Genomic DNA, 23,774 nt, shown 5'->3' with positions numbered 1-23,774 from the left:
TTTGGACACTGGACACTTGTAGATTGTGTGAGGCCTACTGATATCTGAGCGCTATGTGACACGCTCGATGGCACAGCTGCCTGTGACCAAAGTGACGAGAGTATAATGGAGATTTTGAATCTCTGCGTACGCTTTTGGACACTGGACACTTGTAGATTGTGTGAGGCCCACTGATATCTGAGCGCTATGTGACACGCTCGATGGCACAGCTGCCTGTGACCAAAGTGACGAGAGGATAATGGAGATTTTGAATCTCTGCGTACACTTTTGGACACTGGACACTTGTAGATTGTGTGAGGCCTACTGATATCTGAGCGCTATGTGACACGCTCGATGGCACAGCTTCCTGTGACCAAAGTGACGAGAGGATAATGGAGATTTTGAATCTCTGCGTACACTTTTGGACACTGGACACTTGTAGATTGTGTGAGGCCCACTGATATCTGAGCGCTATGTGACACGCTCGATGGCACAGCTGCCTGTGACCAAAGTGACGAGAGGATAATGGAGATTTTGAATCTCTGCGTACACTTTTGGACACTGGACACTTGTAGAATGTGTGACGCCTACTGATATCTGAGCGCTATGTGACACGCTCGATGGCACAGCTGCCTGTGACCAAAGTGACGAGAGGATAATGGAGATTTTGAATCTCTGCGTACACTTTTGGACACTGGACACTTGTAGATTGTGTGAGGCCCACTGATATCTGAGCGCTATGTGACACGCTCGATGGCACAGCTGCCTGTGACCAAAGTGACGAGAGGATAATGGAGATTTTGAATCTCTGCGTACACTTTTGGACACTGGACACTTGTAGATTGTGTGAGGCCTACTGATATCTGAGCGCTATGTGACACGCTCGATGGCACAGCTGCCTGTGACCAAAGTGACGAGAGGATAATGGAGATTTTGAATCTCTGCGTACACTTTTGGACACTGGACACTTGTAGATTGTGTGAGGCCCACTGATATCTGAGCGCTATGTGACACGCTCGATGGCACAGCTGCCTGTGACCAAAGTGACGAGAGGATAATGGAGATTTTGAATCTCTGCGTACACTTTTGGACACTGGACACTTGTAGATTGTGTGAGGCCTACTGATATCTGAGCGCTATGTGACACGCTCGATGGCACAGCTGCCTGTGACCAAAGTGACGAGAGGATAATGGAGATTTTGAATCTCTGCGTACACTTTTGGACACTGGACACTTGTAGATTGTGTGAGGCCCACTGATATCTGAGCGCTATGTGACACGCTCGATGGCACAGCTGCCTGTGACCAAAGTGACAAGAGGATAATGGAGATTTTGAATCTCTGCGTACACTTTTGGACACTGGACACTTGTAGATTGTGTGAGGCCTACTGATATCTGAGCGCTATGTGACACGCTCGATGGCACAGCTGCCTGTGACCAAAGTGACGAGAGGATAATGGAGATTTTGAATCTCTGCGTACACTTTTGGACACTGGACACTTGTAGATTGTGTGAGGCCCACTGATATCTGAGCGCTATGTGACACGCTCGATGGCACAGCTGCCTGTGACCAAAGTGACGAGAGGATAATGGAGATTTTGAATCTCTGCGTACACTTTTGGACACTGGACACTTGTAGATTGTGTGAGGCCTACTGATATCTGAGCGCTATGTGACACGCTCGATGGCACAGCTGCCTGTGACCAAAGTGACGAGAGGATAATGGAGATTTTGAATCTCTGCGTACACTTTTGGACACTGGACACTTGTAGATTGTGTGAGGCCCACTGATATCTGAGCGCTATGTGACACGCTCGATGGCACAGCTGCCTGTGACCAAAGTGACGAGAGGATAATGGAGATTTTGAATCTCTGCGTACACTTTTGGACACTGGACACTTGTAGATTGTGTGAGGCCTACTGATATCTGAGCGCTATGTGACACGCTCGATGGCACAGCTGCCTGTGACCAAAGTGACGAGAGGATAATGGAGATTTTGAATCTCTGCATACACTTTTGGACACTGGACACTTGTAGATTGTGTGAGGCCCACTGATATCTGAGAGCTATGTGACACGCTCGATGGCACAGCTGCCTGTGACCAAAGTGACGAGAGGATAATGGAGATTTTGAATCTCTGCGTACACTTTTGGACACTGGACACTTGTAGATTGTGTGAGGCCTACTGATATCTGAGCGCTATGTGACACGCTCGATGGCACAGCTGCCTGTGACCAAAGTGATGAGAGGATAATGGAGATTTTGAATCTCTGCGTACACTTTTGGACACTGGACACTTGTAGATTGTGTGAGGCCCACTGATATCTGAGCGCTATGTGACACGCTCGATGGCACAGCTGCCTGTGACCAAAGTGACAAGAGGATAATGGAGATTTTGAATCTCTGCGTACACTTTTGGACACTGGACACTTGTAGATTGTGTGAGGCCTACTGATATCTGAGCGCTATGTGACACGCTCGATGGCACAGCTGCCTGTGACCAAAGTGACGAGAGGATAATGGAGATTTTGAATCTCTGCGTACACTTTTGGACACTGGACACTTGTAGATTGTGTGAGGCCCACTGATATCTGAGCGCTATGTGACACGCTCGATGGCACAGCTGCCTGTGACCAAAGTGACGAGAGGATAATGGAGATTTTGAATCTCTGCGTACACTTTTGGACACTGGACACTTGTAGATTGTGTGAGGCCTACTGATATCTGAGCGCTATGTGACACGCTCGATGGCACAGCTGCCTGTGACCAAAGTGACGAGAGGATAATGGAGATTTTGAATCTCTGCGTACACTTTTGGACACTGGACACTTGTAGATTGTGTGAGGCCCACTGATATCTGAGCGCTATGTGACACGCTCGATGGCACAGCTGCCTGTGACCAAAGTGACGAGAGGATAATGGAGATTTTGAATCTCTGCGTACACTTTTGGACACTGGACACTTGTAGATTGTGTGAGGCCTACTGATATCTGAGCGCTATGTGACACGCTCGATGGCACAGCTGCCTGTGACCAAAGTGACGAGAGGATAATGGAGATTTTGAATCTCTGCGTACACTTTTGGACACTGGACACTTGTAGATTGTGTGAGGCCTACTGATATCTGAGCGCTATGTGACACGCTCGATGGCACAGCTGCCTGTGACCAAAGTGACGAGAGGATAATGGAGATTTTGAATCTCTGCGTACACTTTTGGACACTGGACACTTGTAGATTGTGTGAGGCCCACTGATATCTGAGCGCTATGTGACACGCTCGATGGCACAGCTGCCTGTGACCAAAGTGACGAGAGGATAATGGAGATTTTGAATCTCTGCGTACACTTTTGGACACTGGACACTTGTAGATTGTGTGAGGCCTACTGATATCTGAGCGCTATGTGTCACGCTCGATGGCACAGCTGCCTGTGACCAAAGTGACGAGAGGATAATGGAGATTTTGAATCTCTGCGTACACTTTTGGACACTGGACACTTGTAGATTGTGTGAGGCCTACTGATATCTGAGCGCTATGTGACACGCTCGATGGCACAGCTGCCTGTGACCAAAGTGACGAGAGGATAATGGAGATTTTGAATCTCTGCGTACACTTTTGGACACTGGACACTTGTAGATTGTGTGAGGCCCACTGATATCTGAGCGCTATGTGACACGCTCGATGGCACAGCTGCCTGTGACCAAAGTGATGAGAGGATAATGGAGATTTTGAATCTCTGCGTACACTTTTGGACACTGGACACTTGTAGATTGTGTGAGGCCCACTGATATCTGAGCGCTATGTGACACGCTCGATGGCACAGCTGTGACAAAAGTGACTAGAGGATAAGGGAGATTGGATTGCTTTTAAAAAAGCAGTTTGCGGAGCAGTGGGTAAACAGCAATGCCAGCGTGTCAGGAAGCCTTAGAAGGCAGCCCAACAACCAACACCACTGATACACCACAATATAGCCTCCCCTTGCACTGCACACACAGTGACTTGTGTGTTGTGCAGGCCAAATCACTAGCAGCAGAAGCAGTTCTTTTGTCTTCTTCCCTTCCTAACGCTCTCCCTACAGAATCAGCAGCAACCTCTCCCTATACTAAGATCGGCAGAAGTAAGATGGCAGTCGGCGTGCACGCCCTTTTATACCCCCTGTGACGCCCACCAAAGCAAGCCAATCACTTGCTTGCCCTTCTGAAAGATGGTGGTGACCCGTGCCTATGTCATCACGTTGCCCACAGTGTCCGTGGATCCTGATTGGCTGAAAAAGAGCGCAAAACAAACTTTTGAAACGCGACTTTGGCGCGTAAGTCGCCGACCTCGTGGCCGACCTCATCCTAGGGTCGGGTTTCGTTTCATGAAACCCGACTTTGCCAAAAGTCGGCGACTTTTGAATTTTTTCGACCCGTTTCGCTCAACTCTAGTCACTGGTAATCACTGTATTACCTGTACACTGACACTATACATCTCCTGTGTATAATGTGACTGGTGATCACTGTATTACCTGTACACTGACACTATATACAGAGCTCCTGTGTATATCACTGGTGATCCCTGTATTACCTGTACTCTGGCACTATACAGAAAGCTCTTGTGTATAAAGTCTCCTGTGATCACTGTATTACCCGTACACTCATACTATATACAGAGCTGCTGTGTATAATGTCACTGCCTGGTGATCACTGTATTACCTGTACTTTGACACTATATACAGAGCTCCTGTGTTTAATGTCACTGGTGATCACTGTATTACCTGTACTCTGACACTATATAGAGAGCTCCTGTGTATAATGTCACTAGTAATCTCTGTATTATCTGTAGACTGACACTATATACAGAGCTCCTGTGTTTAATGTCACTGGTGATCACTGTATTATCTGTACATTGACACTATATACAGAGCTCTTTAGTATAAAGTCACCTGTGAGCACTGTATTACCTGTACACTGACACTTTATACAGAGCTCCTGTGTATAATGTCACTGGTGGTTTGTATTCATAATCACTATTGTAGTATTCGGTCACTAAGTAGTATTATATGGTCCCTATGTGGTCTGGTCATGGTGTGGTGGTATTTGTCCCTTGTGTGTAGTATTATTCAATCACTATGTGGGCTGGTCAGAGTGTTTTGGTATTTCTTCCTGTATGTGGTGGTATTGGTCTTGGTATAGGGGATTGTGTTGTGTATGGCAGTCATTTGTTCTCTCTGATGTTAATTAGCAGAAGATTATTTATTTCCATTAGAGATTAAATACTTTGTACACAGCGGCAGAGATGCACTTACAGGGGTTTCCTGTGGAAAAAAGTAATCACCTCTCCACAGGATAAATGAAAATGTATTGATTGGTGGGGGTTCACTACTTGGAACCCATTCAGCAAAATGTGGAACTTTTTATCCACATTAGGTTGGAGTGGCATGTCTGACTTGACCACTGATTCATTCATTCCCTCCATGGCTGCACTTGTTTTTTTATAGAAGCCCCAAAGAGAATGAATGGAGCTGCGGTCAGATATCCCACCTGCCGCTCCATTTTAAAATGGGAATAAATGTCCTATCAACGCTAAAACTTCCCCATTCTTCCAATCGGTGCAGTTTCTAATGGTCGGACCTAAGCGATCACCTATCGTGTGGAGCCCATGGATCGGTGATAACTTGTTTCAACCAAAGAACCCCATTAATGTAAACTACCATAATTATACATCCCAGTTATGGGGGCTCACAGTAGATGTGCAGGAGACCCTTGTGCTTTACAGCCGATGCTTCTCTATAATGGGGATAATGACTGACAGATATTTGCACATAGCTGTAGGGTGGGCCCCTAGAGTCCATTCCCCTGGTTGGCTCCAGACACCCCAGTCTGACTCTGCATGGCCCCCTCATCCCTATCCTGGTATGCATGGCCTCCTCATCCCCATCCTTGTATTCATGGTCCCCTCATACCTATCCTAGTATGCATGGCTCCTCATCCCTATCCTGGTATGCATGGTCTCTTCATCTGTATCCCGGTGTACATGGCCTCCTTATCCCTATCCTGGTATGCATGGTCTCATCATCCGTATCCTGGTACACATGGCTCCTCATTCCTATTCTGGTATGCCTGGCTCTTCATCCCTATCCTCGTATATATGGCCTCCTCATCCCTATCCTGGCATGCATGGCTCTTCATCCCTATCCTGGTAGGTATGGCTCCTCATCCCTATCCTTGTTTGCATTACCCCATCAGAAAAAATAAAGAAATAAGCTATCCTACTTACCATCCCTGCGCGCTCTCGCAGCATCTTCTTCCGGTGACAGCAGCTGTGGTGGCAGGGTGAACGTGTGTGCCCGCTACTTAAGGGAATGAATATTCATGCCTATGGGTGTGGTGAGCAGAGAATATTCATTCTCTTAAGTAGTGGGCACATGTGATTGCCCTGCTGCTGTAGGAAGCCAGTGGCTGCGACTACTGTACCCACTATTAAAGAGAAATGAATATTCACCGCCAGTGCAGTGAATATTCATTTCTATTTAGCAGTGAGCACAGGATTTAGCCGCAGAAGCTGGTTCCTGCCTCCTGTGACCCACTGCTCCACTGTAGCCGTTCCCCCTCAGTCTTCTGGAACCTTCACTTTAATATAAGCCGAGGGGGGCTTTTTCAGCCCAAAAAATGTGCTGAAAACCTTGGCTTATACTCAAGTATATGTAGAAGTTGCAGGAACTTGGGATGTCGTCACGGACAGGAGACAGATTAAGAGTTAACAGGATTTTATTAACAACAAGTACACTCCTCCCAGGGAGTGGCAGGAAAGGGAGGGGTATGATAGGACAAAGGATGGGACGGGGAGTTTGAGTGGGGTAGGACAGGGACGAATGATAGTTCAGTAGGAAAAGGGAGAAAACTTATCAGTCTGTAGTCTTCTTGATTGCAGCATCTAGGTGCTCCAACAGTGGCACCGGCAACAGCGGCGCGTGACATCTTGGGGGTGTCTGTAGAGGACAGGTTCCAATCACAAAGCAAGAGAAGAGCCTCTGAAGGACATGGGAAGCTCCTGTACCCAGGAACTTCAAACACTGTGCATTTCCAGTACAAGTAACCGCCGGAGTGAGGCTTCATTCCGCGGTGTATTGGGAACTTGGATGACGGGCTCTGGCCTAGTCACCTGCGGCATAGAGTGAAGTGAGGGCATTACAGTCTCTGGTCTTGTCTGTGAGTCACCTCCTGGCATGGAGGATAGAGAGGAACTGGCAGTCAATCGACTCCTTGCAGAGGACCTGTACGCAGGTATACCATCACGTTGGCCTGCGCTTACAGGATGTTCTGCCTTCATTGCTGTCACTGTACCCAACTGCCAGCGTCGGTTTCCTGCCTGCACTCTGTCGCTCTTCCTGTGCCTAGCGCTTTTTAACTCTGCCATGCCTACCTCAGTCACATGTAAGGGTCTGTCCCTCTCTGGAAGTCTTCACCCCTGCAACACTGGTGACAGTCCCGAAAGTTCTGGAATCGGAATGAGGAAGGCACCCCCAATCTTATTCTTCCTCTTTCATATACATCGTATGTAGTGTCGAGTAATAAATGGCAAGTGATCTACTTTTCTTCTCTATATGTATATATGTGTTCATAACCTCATCATTTCATTTTTTTTGAGGTTGAAGCAAGATACAAGTATATCTGGTTCAACTTATAATCTAATGCGTTGAGCAAAAGAAGGCAAAAACCCCATGAGACAGATGCTATTTGCCCCATATTGAGGGAAAAAATCCACTCCGCTTTCAGTAATCAATCTAGTTCCCTGAATCAAAATCACACATCCAGAACCTAGTGCCTATAACTGGCCATATTTATAGGAGAGGCATACAGGCCCTCCTTGAACTTGCTTTGTGATCCAACCATTGTAATATGAGGCAACTTTCCATACTTTGCTCGTACAGTAAAGAATCTTCGTTTGTGATGATGATTAAACCTTCCTTCCTCTAGATGTGGAGTATGCCGCTTGTCATCCTTCCAGGCCTAAGTGTAAAGATATTTTTAGAAATATCTCTGTACTGTCCATTCTTATATTTATAATTTATATGGTGTACTGAGATTGTCTCTAAGCCTTTGTTTTTCCAAACTGAATAACCCAAAGTTTCATAACCGGTCTTTGCACTTGAGTTCATAAATTCCCTGGTCTTTATTCTCTGCACCTGCTCTTGTTCAACTATGTCCTTCTTATGCACTAGAGCACAAAATTGTAAACAGTATTCTAAGTATGGTCTGAATCGTGACTTGAACAGAGGTAAGACTAAACTATATTCCTGACATGAGCATTTACACACATTTTAATGCATCTCATTATTTTATTTACCTTGGTAGCAATTGCTCACCCTAATCACTAAAATTCAATTTGCTGTCCATCAATACACCAAATCACTTTAGGTGACAGTTTTACTCAAAGTTTTCTATTTAGTACATGGTACTTAATTGTACATTTTGTGCCATTGGTTCAAGTGCATGACCTAACATTTATCTGCATTAAACTTCTATTGCCATTTTTTTCTCCAGTTTACCTATTCAACTATAGTACTCTATCTTGGTTACTTTGCAGAGCTTAATATCATCTGCAAATATTGAAATTCTGCTCATTATGCTCTCTTCAAGGTCATTCAGCAATAAATCAAAAAGAAGAGGGCACAATACTAACACCTGTGGTACCCACTGTTGACTGTGATTCAGACTGTGATCCATTAATAAGTGCCATCTGTTTACTATGATGCAGCCATTTGTTAACCAATTTATATATATTTTTATATATTCCCGTGGTCCAGAAGGATCCAGATGGACAACATCCATTGCCGTACCCTTGGAGGCTGGAATCTACCTCCTCATAGAAGTATATCAGATTAGTTTGAAACTACAGAATAGAATGTTGATGATGGGTAAAGGAGTTATTTTTATTGAGAAACTCCAGGATAACATTCCATAGAAGACCCTCTTAAGATTTTGTCTACAATAGATGTTATATTTACAGGGTGAGTTGTTACCACAATTTGAATATTGGCACAATATTTGCTATGTGCCTTCTCTCTGGAACAGACTTTTAATATTAAATCATTAATTATTTGAAATAATGTTTTGTTTCTCATGATATTTAATTCCTGCAGAATTGCGGAGTCTATGATATACAGACTCTGCGATTTGTTGTTGTCATTGTTTTGAGGCTGTCCTACACTTCTTGCTGAGTTAAGCAGGTGACAACTTAATAAATAATTCTTGGCATCCCTAAATATCTTGTCTATCATTGGGTTTTCCAGTGTAAATTTTGTAAAGAAAATGGTGTATAACCCCTTTACAACTCAAGTTAAATGTTGTAAGCACAGATGATTGCAGAGTAAATGGAGCGGACTCAGGAACTGAGCTTGCTTCACATTCTACAGATATTAGCTTTACATGTGTCTGTATGTAGCAGCATCAGCCGAAGTAATCTTTCATTGGTATTAATGAACACTACAGCTCAGCATGAAAAAAAGGACTCACTTAGTCCCATGGATAAAAAGTTGAAAAAGTTACTGGTCTCAAAAATATAATGACACAAACAATATTTTTACATGGTTCTGAATTTTTTTTGGCCCACTGAAATATAAAAAGACTTTTAAAGGGAATCTGTAACCTCATTTTTGGCCTATAAGATGTGGCCACCGCCATTAGGGGCTTATCTACAGCATTCTGGAGATGACGTCCTCCTTCTTACTTCTGCCGCGGCTCCTGCGCAGGCGTACTTTCTCTGCCCTGTTGAGGGCAGAGTAAAGTACTACAGTGCACAGGCGCCGGACCTCTCTGACCTTTTATAAAATGCTCTAGATAAGCCCCTGATGGCGGTAGCCGCAGCTTATAGGATGAAAATGGGGTGACAGATTCCCTTTAAGTCTGGTTTTTCCATAACCATACTGACTGATTTGAAGAATTGGATTGTCATGTAATTTTTATTGCGCAAAGCAATAGAGGAAATTAATTTTCTTCACCATTTTAACCCACTTACAATTTTGTTGCTGCTTTTCAGTACATAATATGGTAACATTAAAGGTGTCTTTTAAAACTTCAACTTGTCTAATAGATAACAAACCCTCATGGCTACATTAGCAGGAGTATAAAAGTTAAGTTTTTTGAGAAACGAGGAGAAAAAAAATGAAAGCAAAAAATTGAAAATTGTATTTGTCATTAAACATTTAAAAGATTGGCCTTTTGCTCATCCTCCTCCACTATTTCATGCCCCCGGAAGAAGGCAAGCACCGAAATGCAAGTAGGGGACATGGTCACACACTCTCAGCCTGTGTAAATATACAGTACACTTTCCACTCTTATCAATCTCCATTGCACATGCACTTTACTCAATCTATGTTTGTGTAGCCAGCATCAATCATTGTGGTCTATGTATTCAGTAGCCCTCAGCTAGTATCATTCATTGACTTTATTGCAGTTGCACCTTATTTATTTTATGTCTGTATAACTAGCACCAGCTACTCATTGTGCCTTATACATTTATTAACTATATGGTTACTGGTGCCTACATACTATCTGACACACTGTAGTTACACCTTACCAGTACTATGATAAAAAGGTGATATTTAATATACTAAATGTACATTTATGTAAGCTAGCCACCACTAGTGAATATTATGTGTATGTATGTATATTTATATATATACACATATATACTCTCTAAATGCAATTACTATGTAGATGATAATGTTTCCATCCCTATTTGATTACCCTGTGCTGTGACATCCCATTTTTTGGTTAAGCTGTAGTTTTGCATATCTTATTTTATTAATATTTTTTTAATTAAAATTTTGCATTTTAATCTTAACTCTGCAGTATGGTCTATTTTTGTACCAGTTCTTTATATGATCCATCCACTATTTCATGTAGATTATTTTTAAGGAGATCAATGCTATCATTTTTAATTCTCTTATTGTTTATGTAATTGCAGACTGTAGAGTATTTGGATTATTTGTGTTTTCCTTGCTAATTTGTATTTCTGTCTCATTCTTTGCTTTCTCAGTTTCCTACCCATTTTATTTGTTCCCTATGGGTTTTTTCATGACTTGAAACTACCCTCCTGCTTTAGTTCTGTCAATGCTTTTTTGTCATTCATTGTACCTTTTATAGATCTGTTTATATATTTAGCCAGAATTGTTTTTTTTACTATATCTAGTTTGCTTATTCCCACATGGTAAATGTTCACACCATATATTCAAAGTTCCATTTGCTTACAAAAGTACTCCATTTGCTTTGTGCCCTTCTTGGGTTTTGCATAATTTGCAAAAAATGTCATCTCTTTATCTCAAAAACCTGTTAACTTTGTTGGACCTGCAGGTTTCTACTCCCCCAATTTACATAATTTGAAGTCCCCATAATAATTATTTTATGTTGATTTGCTACTTCATCTAGGGACTCTACATTTTCATTTGCCTCATGTACATCATCATGCAGGATATATTTTATGAAATATTTTACATACAGGTGCATCTAGAAACTATATGTGGTATTTTCCTGAGGAAGGGGTGGTATTCACCGTGAAACGCATAGATTAAACTACTTAACTGTTACAACGTCTTGGAAATCTATTATTTGGGCAGCGCAGACTTGAATCCACATCTTCTCTGCAGTGTATTGTATTATCGGGTCGTTGACCGACCTGTGGATCTGTGGCAGCCTCTCCTTCATGTGCTTTAACCACATAATACCAGGTGAGCAGCTTCCTACTTAAAAAGTGCTAACTTACTATCAGATAAGACCCTATTGTGCTTTGTGTCTCCCTTGCTTTATCTATTAGTTTTCTCAACCTGTAATAATGTCCTAGTTCCTGCAATAATATATCCCATCAAGTAAAAAGGCCCCCCCTTCCTGAAATAATGTCACCCATCTTGTAATAATTTTCTCTTCCAGTAATAATGTCCCCCTTCTTGGCCCGCATGTTGTAGTAATCTCCACAATCTTCCCCCTCTTGCAATAATTTCCCCTATCCCAATACTATATATATGTTAAAAAAAAATATTTTCACCTGTCATCACTCACACAGCAAACAAAGTCCTCTTCCTCCTCCACAGCCATGGCAGCAAATAGCAGTGACCATGTGCTGCCCACAATGGGCACACCAATGTCAGATACCAGCCTCGGATAGGAGGAGAAAGTATGTTGTTTGGGTTTTCTCTGTTTTACTTTATAAGTTGTTTAAATGTTTTTTTGCATGTTTTATATTTACATAAATTTCTAACATAATATGTCACTCAAGAGTTCATGAAACACCTCTGAGATCCATTACATATATTTTTTATTGTTCATTTTTTCTGTGAAACTAGTCAATACTTTGAAGCCATAGTCACATGGTAAAACAGGTCTCTGTTAAAGAAAAAGTTAATCCTAAGACTCATCAGCTCTGTGATGCAAGGTAGAGAATTGGTGATTATTATATGATTTGTGAGTCCAATAGAAGTTTCTGGATTGTTGACGATTCTATTCACTTTTTAGCACTTTTTGGGCTCTATGTAGTTTGAAAGATATAAGACAAAAACAATGATAAATCACTTTTGTCTTTTCCCAATAGGGTCACAGACTTACAGTATATACTCGAGTGTAAACCGACCCGAGTATAAGACGAGGTACCTAATTTTACCACAAAAAACTGGGAAAATTTAATAACTCGAGTATAAGCCTAGGGTGGGAAATGCAGCAGCTACTGGTAGATTTCAAAAATAAAAATAAATACCAATAAAATTACATTGAGACATGGGCCCCATAAGATGCTCCATACAAAATACACCCCATATAATTCTCCATAAAGTTGATGATGGGCCCCATAAAATGTTCCATACAAAAATATCACCCATATAATGCTCCATAAAGTTGATGTTGGCCCTATAAGATGTTCAATACATACAAAATATAACCACTGAGATATAGAGCAGACAGCACTGCTTTTACCTTACATGCACAGGCGGTGTTTGTCTGACAGTAGATCCATGCAGGACTCCCAGGTGCTTAACCTCGTAGCAATCAATCTTAAGCTCCAAACAGAAGAAAATGGTTGCACTCCACGGGATGAATTATGTTCATTTTATTGACACATAAAATTACATGTCAAGTCGGGGTTGCGGTGACAAAAGTGCAGAGTGGCAGCCACTCTGCACTTTTGTCACCGCAACCCCGACTTGACATGTAATTTTATGTGTCAATAAAACGAGCATAATTCATCCCGTGGAGTGCAACCATTTTCTTCTGTTTGGAGCTTAACATACAAAAATATGCCCCATATAATGCTGCATAAAATTCATAATTCATTATAAGCCCCATAAGATGCTCATATAATTCTCAATAATGCAGTTTATGCTGATCATATACCCTATATTGCTGCTGCAATAAAAAAATTACATACTCACCTCTTGTTGCTGGCCGGTGCACCTCAGTGTCGCCGTCTCTCTGCAATGACTGTTCAGGCAGAGGGCGCACACTAATCATGTCATCATGCCCTCTGACACTCTGACATGAACGTCACAGCCAGAGGACACGGAAGACAGCGTGGCAGCGGAATGGCGACAGGTGAATATCGCAAATACCAGGGGCCTGAGCAAGTGGCAGCACAGGCACCTGGCCCCCATAGCATGCCGGTGTCCCTGCCTGTTCAGGACCCCGGCATTTGTCTCAGTGCCTACGCTGACTGCCCTGTCAGCAGTCACTGGAATACTTACCGACACTGCAGGGAAGTGTGCAGATGATCCGGAGACAACAGGAACCTCCGCACTGCATCGGAGAACAGGTAAGTGGGACCGCGACTCGTGTATAAGCCGAGGGGGGTCTTTTTCAGCAAAAAAAGGTGCTGAAAAACTCGGCTTATACACGACTATATATGATAATATCTTTTTACAATATTGAATAAATTAATGGATAATCATTAATGGTCATACAAAAGAGAGGAGCCTCTAATGTAATCTCACAGAAAAAAATTACAAAAAGTTCAACTCAGTTTGGCAACATATTCTGGAATGTACAAAAAAAATCAGAGAACGATATAAGTTTGTGCAAAACTCCTTAAAAATAACACAAAAATAAAAAGTCAGCTGTGTGAACTCTCTGCAATTACTTTATTAATGTTTATCATAAATTTTTAACCTTTAAAGTAGAAATGTTCAACTTGTTTGAATTTCAAATTCACTGGGTTTGATTAATTCTTCCAAAAACTTTTGACTCACGGTGAATTTATTTGTAGAAAATTGCAATACTGCACTCTAATTGCCCTGAAAAGACATGTGTAACATGAGGTCTCTTATGACTGTATTCAACCCTTTTTAATCACCTTATTGCAAACACAGCCTAAGTAATGTCAAAGTGACCTCATCCAAATGCTAACCCTTTAGTAACCAACAGCTATTGGGTTAGCATCTGGATAGATCGTTACTGGATTACAAATGTCTGAAGGAGTCTACATACTGTATTTATCCAAATGAGGGCTGCGTCCAGGTGGAGGTGTCCAGTCTGAATTCTTCTTGTTTATTAGGATCCGTTTTCGTTCAGTCCGAGTGTTTTCTCAATCTTCTGTAACATTGAAATATTCCCTCAGGCGCAGTCTCCTGAATTAATGTTCCGTATCACTGCAGAGATCAGTTTTATCAAAAACACATAAAAAACTCTATTGTCTACAGCCAAGCCATCAGATACAATCATATATGTTCCAACCCCATGGATAGAGACAACCACCTTGGTCACCTCAGAAAGGCCTTTTTGAATCAGGGCTACAATCCAAGAACAATTCTTTTGGAATATGTTTGGTGCAACAACTCCATTCCTGTCTATGAGTGTTTACTTGCTAGATTTGTATGCTGTTTATAAAGTTAGAACAAAAACAAAAAACTCCCAGAGGCTCACATAGGGAGAGCATGTGACTGTATTTATTGTTTTTCTTATGTCTGTGTATGGAAGATGAAGCAGTCTGCTGCAGATGCTGCACAGATAGAGACACACAAATGATGTATTCCTGATACACTTAAGCAGCCAACAAGACCTTGGAACTCGAAAAGGAGCAAAGCTTTGATAGATGAAGGATTTAAAATATCTCAAGCTGATCCATGTTTGTATACGAAAAATGTAGCGAAGGAGTGGATGTACTGTATGTTCTTTTATATGTAGACAATGTGATCATGTCTCATCAAGATGAAAGAGAAATTACAAAGCTAGGTGAAATTGTCAACCAGCACTTTTAGACTAAGGACCTTGGAAATGTGACATATTATTTGGGAATCCAAATCCAAAGAGAGGAAGATGAGAGTTTTCTTCTCAACCAAAGTTCTAAAATTTCCGCAATACTAAACCAGTTTGGAATGGCAGAAGCCAAAGGTGCGTCAACACCAATGGATTCATCCTACTTAAAGTTGGAAGGTCTAGAAGATCTGCTACCCAGCAATCAGAGTTACAGACAAGCAGTGGGGGCGCTTCTGTACACAGCAACCACAACGCGTACGGATATCACAGCCACAGTCGGAATTCTCTGCCGACATGTAAGCAAGCCATGCCAAAGAGACTGGAATGCAATTAAAAGAATTCTTCAATATGTTAAAGAAACTCACAGGCTAAATCTTAAGATATCTGCATCAGGAGATCTCATTCTCAGAGGTTATGTGGATGCAGATTGGGCTAAAGATTCAAGTGATTGGAAATCAACAAGTGGTTACTTGTTCAAGTTAGGAGAAAATTCAATTTCTTAGTCCAGCAGAAAACAAGTGTCAGTCGCATTATATTCTTCAGAAGCAGAATATATGTCTGCTACTTATGCAAGTCAAGAAGTAATTTGGTTAGAAGATTTCTGCAAGCCATTAGCTCAACCAACAGTTATTTATGAGGACAACCAAGAATGCATTAACCCCTTTACCCTCAAGGGTGATTGCACATTTATGACCGGGCCAATTTTTACAATTCTGACCACTGTCACTTTATGAGGTAATAAATGCCCTTAAATCACAGACATATGGCACACAAAAAACTTAATAAGTAACATTTCACATATGTTTACTTTACATCAGCACAATTTTGGAACCCAAATTTTTTTTGTTAGGAAGTTATAAGGGTTAAAAGTTGACCAGTGATTTCTCATTTTTGCAACATCATTTTATTTTTACGGACCACATCACATTTGAAGTCACTTTGAGGGGTCTATATGATAAAAAATACACAAAATTGACACCATTCTAAAAACCTGTACACCTCAAGGTGCTCAAAAACACATTTAATAAGTTTATTAACCCTTCAGGTGTTTCACAGGAATTTTTTGAATGTTTAAAAAAAACGAACATTTAACTTTTTTTCACAAAAAAATTACTTCAGGTCCAATTTTTTTAGTTTACCAAGGGTAACAGGAGAAATTGGACTGCAAAAGTTATTGTGCAATTTGTCCTGAGTATGCGGATACCTGATATGTGGGGGGAACCACTGTTTCGGCGCATGGCAGAGATCAGAAGGGAAGGGGCGCCGTTTGACTTTTTCAATGCAAATTTGGCTGGAATTCAGATCGGACGCCATGTTACGTTTGGAGAGCCCCTGATGTGCCTAAACAGTGGAAACCCCTCACAAGTGATCCCATTGCGGAAACAAGACCCCCCAAGGAACTTATCTAGATGTGTGGTGAGAACTTTGAACCCCCAAGGGCTTCACAGAAGTTTATAACGTATGGCTGTACAATTAAAAAATCTTATTTTTTCCACAAAAATGATCTTTTCACCCTCAATTTTTATTTTTCCCAGGGTAACAGGATCCCAAATGTTATTGTGCAATTTGTCCTGAGTACTCTGATACCCCATATGTGGGGGTAAACCACTATTTGGGCGCATGGCAGAGCTAGGAAGAGAAGCAGTGCCATTTGACTTTTATGGTTGGAATTGAGATTGGACACCATGTCGCGTTTGGAAAGACCCAGATGTACCAAAACAGTGGAAACCCCCCACAAATGACATCAATTTGGAAACTAGACCTCCCAAGGAACTTATATAGATGTGTGGCGAGAACTTTGAACCTCCCAGGGCTTCCCAGAAGTTTATAACATACAGTCGTAAAATTAAAAAATCACATTTTTTCCACAAAAATGATCTTTTCACCCCCAATTTTTATTTTCCCAAGGATAACAAGACCCTAAAAGTTATTGAGCAATTTGTCCTGAGTACGCTGATACCCCACATGTGGGGGTAAACCACTATTTGGGCGCATGGCAGAGCTCGGAAGGGAAGCAGCGCCATTTGACTTTTTTGGCTTGAATTGGGATTGGACGCCATGCCGCGTTTGGAAAGCCTCTGATGTGCCTAAACAGTGGAAGCCCCCCACAAAAGACACCATTTGGAAACTAGACCCCTCAAGGAACTTATCTAGATGTGTGGTGAGCACTTTGAACCCCAAAGGACTTCACAGAAGTTTATAATGCTCGGGCGTTAAAATAAAAAAAATCATATTTTTTCCACAAACATGATCTTTTAGTCCCCAATTTTTTTATTTTCCCAAGGGTAAAAGGAGAAAATGGACACCAAAAGTTGTTGCCAATTTGTCCTGAGTACGCTGATACCCCATATGTGGGAGAAAACTACTGTATGGGCACACGTCAGGGCTCGGAAGGGAAGTAGTGACGTTTTGGAATGCAGACTTTGATGGAATGGTCTGCGGGTGTCTTGTTGCCTTTGGAGAGCCCCTGATGTACCTAAACAGTGGAAACCCCCCACAAGTGACCCTATTTTGGAAACTAGACCCCCACGGAACTTATCTAGATGTGTGGTGAGCACTTTGAACCCCCAATTGCTTCACAGAAGTTTATAACGCCCGGGTGTGAAAATAAAAAAATCATATTTTTTTCCCACAAAATGATATTTTTGCCCCCAATTTTTTATTTTCCTAAGGGTAACAGGAGAAATTGGACCCAAAAAGTTGTTTTGCAATTTGTCCTGAGTAGGCTGATACTCCATATGTGGGGGTGAAACACTGTTTGGGCACATGGCAGAGCTTGGAAGGGAAGGAGCACCATTTGACTTTTTCAACGCAGAATTGGTGGGAATTGAGATCAGATGCCATGCTGCATTTGGAGAGAACCTGATGTGCCCAAAAAATGAAAACCCCCCTATTCTAACTCCAACCCTAATCCTAACACACCCCTAACCCTAATCTCAGCCCTAACCCTAGCCCTAACGGGAAAATGGAAATGAATAAATTTTTTTAATTTTATTATTTTCCCTAACTAAGGGGGTGGTAAAGGGGGGTTTGATTTACTATTTATAGCGGGTTTTTATCTTTGGCAGCTGTCATATGCTAAAAGATGCTTTATATTGTAAAAATAGTTTTTGTATCTCCACATTTTGAGCGCTATAATTTTTCCATATTTTGACCCACCGAGTCATGTGAGGTCTTATTTTTTGCGGAACGAGTTGACATTTTTATTTGTATCATTTACGGGCATGTAACATTTTTTGATCGCTTTTTATTCCAATTTTTGTGGCGCAGAATGAACAAAAACCAGCATTTCAAGAATTTATTTTGGGGGGTGCGTTTACACCGTTACGCGTGTGGTAAAATTGCTAAGGCGGTTTTATTCTTCGGGTCAGTAAAATTACAGCGATACCTTATTTATGTCTTTTTTTATGTTTTGGTGCTTTTATGCAATGAAAACAATTTTATATCAAAAATAATTATTTTTGCATCGCTTTATTTTGCGAGCTATAACTTTTATATTTTTACACTGATGACACTGTGTCATGGCTCGCTTTTTGAGGGACAAGATGACATTTTCAGTGGTACCATAGATATTTATATTCGTCTTTTTGATCGCGCGTTATTGCACTTTTTTTTCAGCGGTATGATAATAAAGCATTATTTTTTGCTTTGTTTTTTATTTTTATTTTTTAAGAGGTTCGCTAAAGGGGTTAACTAATGGGACAGTTTTATAGGGCGGGTCGTTATGGATGCGGCGATACTAAATATGTATACTTTTATTGTTTGTTTTTTTATTTCCAAAAAATGAATTTATTAGGGAATATATATATATTTTTTTTAATTTATTTAGCGATTTTTTATAAATTATTTTTACACTTTTTTTTTTAACTTTATTATACTGTCCCAGGGGGACATCACTGTCATGTGTGAGATCGCTGATCTGACACATCACAGATCGCTGTGACAGATCAGCAATCTGACACAGGCACTGCAGAAGGCTTCCTCATGCCTGTGCTTTGCAGGCACTGAGAAAGCTGGCTCCCTGCAGGCCGCTGAAGGTCCCCGCCACCATATTGGATCCAGGGACCTGCAGGGAAGGAGGTCACCGCAGCAGCGCTGCACATCGCGCTGCTGCGGGGGTCTCAGGGAAGCACAGAGGGAGCCCCCTCCCTGCCGATGCTTCCCTAAACCCCCGGTACACTGCGATCATGTTTGATCGCAGTGTGCCAGGGATTAACATGCCGGGGCGGTCCGTGACCACCCCTGACAGATAGTGCCGGGTGTCAGCTGTGATAATCAGCTGACACCCGGCCGTGATCAGCAGCGTTCACCCCGTGAGCGCCGCTGATCGCTATGACGTACTATCCCGTCCATGGGCATAGGGGCCCAGGTCCACTGGACGGGATAGTACGTCAGATGTCAGAAAGTGGTTAAACTTGCCAGCAGTGAGAAGATTAGTGCAAGGACTAAGTACATTGATGCAAAACATCACCACTTCCATGAATTATTGGAGCGTGGTGTACTCGAGTTAGTTTATTGTGAGTCTGACAAGATGTCAGCTGATGGTTTAACATAGCCATTATCAAGAGCCAAGTTTGTGGACTTCAGAACCGCAATGGGACTAACAGGATAAGTATTTGTTGAGTGGGGGTGTTGGAATTTGTTTGGTGCAACAACTCCATTCCTGTTTATGAGTGTTTAGTTGCTAGATTTGTATGCTGTTTATAATGTTAGAACAAAAAAAATAACTCCCAGAGGCTCACACAGGGAGAGCATGTGACTGTATTTCTTATTTTTCCTGTGTCTGTGTATGGAAGATGAATCAGCTGCTGCAGATGCTGCACAGATAGAGACACACAAATGATGTATTCCTGATTTATTAAGCTTATCATATATTGTTCCTGATTGTTCCTGAATAAAGAAGTTCTGTTGTCACACACTTGGAGAGTATCCTGAATAATCTGCTGCCAACAAATTCAAAGCCAAATTACAAGAGCCACCAAAATATCTAGAAATCACCTACATTACAAAGCTAAAAAGAAAATAACCGGGTGCCTTTAATAGTCACCTACAATCCAAATCTGGAGGTGCTAAGGGGAGCTGCATGGAAATTACAACCTTTACTACAAAAAGATGCCTGATTACAATCCATATTACCAGACCCCCCCAACTGTGTTTTAGGCAGCCCCCAAATCTAAGAAGCATTCTTGTCAGAAGCTCCCTGTCCTCTCCAACAGCTACAGGAACCATTCTTTGCAAGTAGAAAAAATGTAAAATCTTTCCATTTATAATGACCACGGACAAGCTACAGATCCCCAACTCACATCAGGACTACAAGATCCCAGATACTTTCAGTTGCATCCCATCTAATGTGGTGCATTTAATTATTTGTACTAAATGTCCTACTGGGGGTCTGTATGTAGGTGAGACAGGGCAAAAGCTTAGAGCAAGGATGAATTCTCACCGCCACACAATCAGAAAAAAGAATGGATCTGCCTGTGGCCAAACAATTTTGTATGCCTGATCACAGTACCATGAACATGAAATTACTTGTATTGAAAGGTAACTTCAAATCTCAGAGAGACTGAAGAGTCTGGGAGTATAAACTTATGACAACCTTTGGCACACTCGATCCAGGAATGAATGTGTCGCATGGATTTATGTCTTTTTAAATCATCTAAGGAATTTGCTCCTCAGACCTTGTGGGGGCATCACAACACAGAACCAGACCCCAATCAGAGGACAATAAAACTTTCACACTCCTTATCTATGAACTGTTCCAATATCTATGGCCACAGCTGTTTATCATAATGACAGTTCTGCTTCACATCACTTGTCTTATCTATTGCATTATCTCTGTGCAGTGTTGTATATAAATATGTGATTCTTCAGATGTTGTATTAGTCTATATGCCTGATGAAGAGACCTGAGTAGTCTCAAAAACTTGCAATTTGTTACCATCTTTTCAGTTAGCCATTAAAAGGTATCAGTTCCAAATATTTTTCTACCTACTGGCTGACACGGTACAAAGATATATATATATATATATATATATATATATTTTGTGACAATCATGTGGGAATAGTGGATGAGGGCAGGTATATCTCGCCCAGATTCCTTTCCTATGTGGCCTAGTCTGGTCAGTATCGCACCTGCTTACTAATGGATAATGGGAGGTGGATATAAAAGGATGCCAGGTGGTTGTGTGAGTGTCTCAGCCTGGGAACACAGAGAGCCTGCCTGTGTGAGAGACACACGTGAGTGGAAGCAGTGCCCACTGCAACTGTGGTTTGGCTGGACGGGAGAAGCCCGCCAGTTGGTAGTTAGGTTGTCCATTGTTTAGTTAGTGCCGGACAGGCAAGGATTTGTTTTATGTTTTATTTCCTTTTGCATTGCTTTCACCGTTAATAAACCTGACCCAGGGTCAGTTACACCCGAATCCCAGCTCTGCGCCTGATCGTTCGCTTCTCCAGCAGGTGGCGCAGCGCCTGGCAAGCCTACAGGAGGTTAATCTGGAAGCCGAGTCGAGAGTGATTCACGTGAGTCGGTACTGGCAGAAGATGACGACCGAAGATGACGTCGAGGCATACCTGACCACGTTTGAACGGACGGCGGTGCGAGAAAAATGGCCGAAGGCACGATGGGCCGGCCTGATTGCCCCGTTTCTTTCCGGTGAGGCCCAAAAGGCGTATTATGACTTGGAACCTGAAGCTGCGCAGGACTTTGACAAATTGAAATCCGAGATCTTGGCCCGGCTGGGAGTGACGACCGCTGTCCGTGCACAGAGAGTGCATCAATGGACTTATCAGCCGGATAAACCACCGCGGTCCCAGATGTTCGACCTGATCCACGTGACGAAGAAGTGGCTACAAACCGAGGTGTTGACAGCGCCAGAGATAATCCAGAGAGTCGTCATGGACAAGTACCTGAGAGCTCTACCGCCAGCCCTGAGGAAGTGGGTAAGCCATGGAAATCCTACGACGGCAGATCAACTGGTGGATCTGGTTGAACGTTACTCCATGGCGGAAGGACTCTGAGACGACGCTACCCCACCTCGTTCTTCATCGTCTCCACGTGGAACCGGTAAGACTGTTCCAGGGAGTAGGGGAGATGGAAAAATCCCTAAGACAGTGGGGGAGGAAAACGGGACTGCCCGCACTGCGAGGCCGAGAGTAACGAACTATGGTCTAAGCAAGGGGCCCGTTAGGTGTTTCCGCTGCCAAGAGATGGGACATATTGCTGCGAACTGTCCGGTCACTACTGAACCCATGCAGTGCGATGTCACAGACTCTAAAAACCGCATGTCTATGGTTGCACGGGTAGTGAGTGTGAATGCCGGTCAAAAGGATGTGGAAAAACACTTGTGTGATTTAACTGTTGATGGCAAAAATGTGGTGGCATTGTTAGACTCGGGAAGTGTGGTGACTCTGGTGAAGGCCAGTCTGGTGTCAGCCCCGACTGGACCATCAGACAAATTTTCTGTAACGTGTGTGCATGGAGACACCTGTTCGTACCTCACCACGGTCATATGCATTACTACTTCCTATGGGTCTGTGCAACATAAAGTGGGACTCGTCCCGGCGTTATTGCATGATGTTATCCTGGGCCGGGATTTTCCCCACTTCTGGCAATTGTGGGAGAATCAGTTGATACCCCAGGGTAATAGTGTACATGATTCTTCTCCCAGGGCGCGTGTGGGTCCCGAACCCCTGGAAGAGGTCTCCCCGGAAGACTCTGGGGAAGAGTCTGCAGGAAATGACCTGCAGTTCCCGTTTTCAGTCATGGCGGGTGATACGGAGGAGACCGGGGAAGAGGAGGAGGCCGACAGCCGTCCACCTCCCCGTTTGCCGGATTTAGAAGTTCAGAAAGATGACTTCCAAAGCGAGCAAATAAAGGATCCTACCCTTTCTCAGGCTAGGACAAATGTAAAAGTGATAAATGGGGTACCCGTAGAACCTGGCTCTAGGCTGGCATATCCTTACATGGTTCTGGAGAATGATTTACTCTATCAGATAGAGAAAAAGGGGGAAGATATGGTGCAACTATTAGTCGTGCCAAAACCCTACCGGCGGCAGGTGCTGGACCTGGCCCACGGACATGTGATGTGAGGTCACCTGGGAGTCCAGAAAACCACTGAAAGTATATTACACTGTTTTGTTTGGCCAGGCATGCATCACGATATTCGTGTATATTGTGAGTCTTGTCCTGACTGCCAAGCCTCTGCACCTAAGCCCCGGTTCTGTAGCCCTTTGGTACCCCTACCTATTATTGAAGTCCCGTTTGAGAGGATTGGGATGGATTTAGTTGGGCCCCTTTCACGGTCTGCACGTGGACACCAACATATCCTGGTCATCTTGGATTATGCCACTCGTTACCCAGAGGCCATCCCTTTGCGTAACACGGCCACCAAGACGATTGCCAAGGAACTGGTGCATGTGTTTAGTCGGGTCGGTATACCGAAACAGATACTCACCGACCAGGGGACCCCCTTTATGTCCAGGGTAATGAAGGAGCTCTGCCGGTTGTTACAAATCGAACCGTTACGCACATCCGTGTATCACCCTCAAACAGACGGGTTGGTCGAACGGTTCAATAAAACTCTG

The sequence above is a fragment of the Dendrobates tinctorius genome, unplaced genomic scaffold, assembly GCF_039654945.1.
Source record: "Dendrobates tinctorius isolate UK_male_01 unplaced genomic scaffold, ASM3965494v1 ptg000115l, whole genome shotgun sequence".
In the NCBI taxonomy this organism is placed as follows: Eukaryota; Metazoa; Chordata; class Amphibia; order Anura; family Dendrobatidae; genus Dendrobates; species Dendrobates tinctorius.
Note: the sequence above shows the minus strand (reverse complement) of the source record.